At 34.1% G+C, this 1,656-nt stretch overlaps 1 pseudogene; it reads left to right on the forward strand.

The window, feature by feature from the left end:
* Positions 1 to 522: 522 nt before the first annotated feature.
* On the forward strand, positions 523 to 1,656 carry LOC124109540 (zinc finger CCHC domain-containing protein 10-like; annotated as a pseudogene).

Genomic DNA, 1,656 nt, shown 5'->3' on the forward strand with positions numbered 1-1,656 from the left:
ACCCATCACATGCCTCTAAAGAACAAAATTCACATAGTAATCTATATTAATAGCCTGGATATTCTGATATATCTTGGGCATAAAATGGGGAGAAGAAGTAGAAATGGTTCCTGCTGACATTGAACTTAGAGTTTAGTGAGAGACAGATATTTAATAAGTAGACTAATGTCATATAGTTTTTAAACTTTGAGGAAATGACATGGCTTAATGAAAGTGCACAATATTTCAATGGATATTTTTGAATGAATTATTTGATGTGGATCATATATAGGGATTGATGGAATTGATATGAAGTGGGATGGTCATTTTAAGATTCACAGAATTGGGGCTGGGGTTGTGGCTCAGCAGTAGAGTGCTTGCCTAGCACAGGTGGGGCCCGGGTTCTATCTTCAGCACCACATAAAAATAAAGGTATTGTTTTGTGTTCATCTGCACCTAAAAAATAAATATTAAAAGAAGTATTAAAAAAAGATTCACAGAATTGTTAAGAATTGAATAGAAATGAAGTGAGTCAGAGATGAGATGGAAGAAAATGGATGTAAGTAACTTGATTTTCATGGAAGTGGGATATATTTAGGAGTAGTGGTTGAATGAAAAAAGAAGTCAAATATGATGGTAAGCTTAATAATAAATTTCACTGAGATTATAAATTCTCATTTGTTAGCTCTTTTCATGGGGATGTGTGAAGGGTAAATGGAGAGTTTAGTTGCAGATATATCAATTTAAAATATCTCTGGAATATTAAAATAACAGTGGCATGATCTATTGTGTGTGTGAGTGTATATATATACAAAATATATATATTTGTGGTGCTGGAGATTGAACCCAGGGCCTTGTGCATGCAAGGTAAGCACTCTACCAACTGAGCTATATACCAGCCTGATCTATTATATATTTGGCAAAAATACTTTTAATTCCACCCTCTCCTTATGAGTTACAAATAAATGTATAAAGAAATAAATATTTGTTTCCTAGAAATGGCCAGGAAAAAAAGCAAAGAATGAAATTATTTTTATTTAATGTTATCCATGAAGTCATGTAGTAAAATGATTTAAAACTGAAAAATTTCACTAAATGATGCAATACAAAAAAATTGAAAAAGGATTGGACCAAAACCTTTAATTATATTAATATATCCCTTAAAGATGGGGGAAAAAACATCCTTCGTATCAGCTCATACCCTGGAGATAAGTTGAAGCAAATTAGCAACATGTAGGATGTCTAAAATGCTTGGAATTTGGACATGGAACTTATGAATGCACAGACCAAGAAAATGCTAACATAAGCCTCCAAGAAAAGCAGTACTAAGAAAAGCTTTAAAAGAAAGAGAAAAACCAGATTGTAGCAACAAACTATGGGAGAAAAATAATGTGGAAAGAAAGGTGAAGGATAAAAGTTTTAAGTGTAACCAGTTCTAATACCAACGGCATTAGAGTTTAGCTAGAGATTCCTCATCATGGTGATGAAACGTCTACTTCACCCTCCTCTGCAGACAGTGACATGGATGAAAACTCCTTCAATTCATCATCTTTGGTCTCCTCCACAAACTCTTCTTCCTCCCCTGATTCAGACTCAGGCTCCAGCTCTTCCAATAGCAGCAATACTAGCACACATAGGAGTTCTGAGGATGAGCCAACAAAGAAGAAAAAGAAGTAG

Source organism: Marmota monax, unplaced genomic scaffold, assembly GCF_021218885.2.
Source record: "Marmota monax isolate L192 unplaced genomic scaffold, Marmota_monax_Labrador192_F-V1.1 WCK01_AAM20220418_F8-fsc00461, whole genome shotgun sequence".
Classification (NCBI taxonomy): Eukaryota; Metazoa; Chordata; class Mammalia; order Rodentia; family Sciuridae; genus Marmota; species Marmota monax.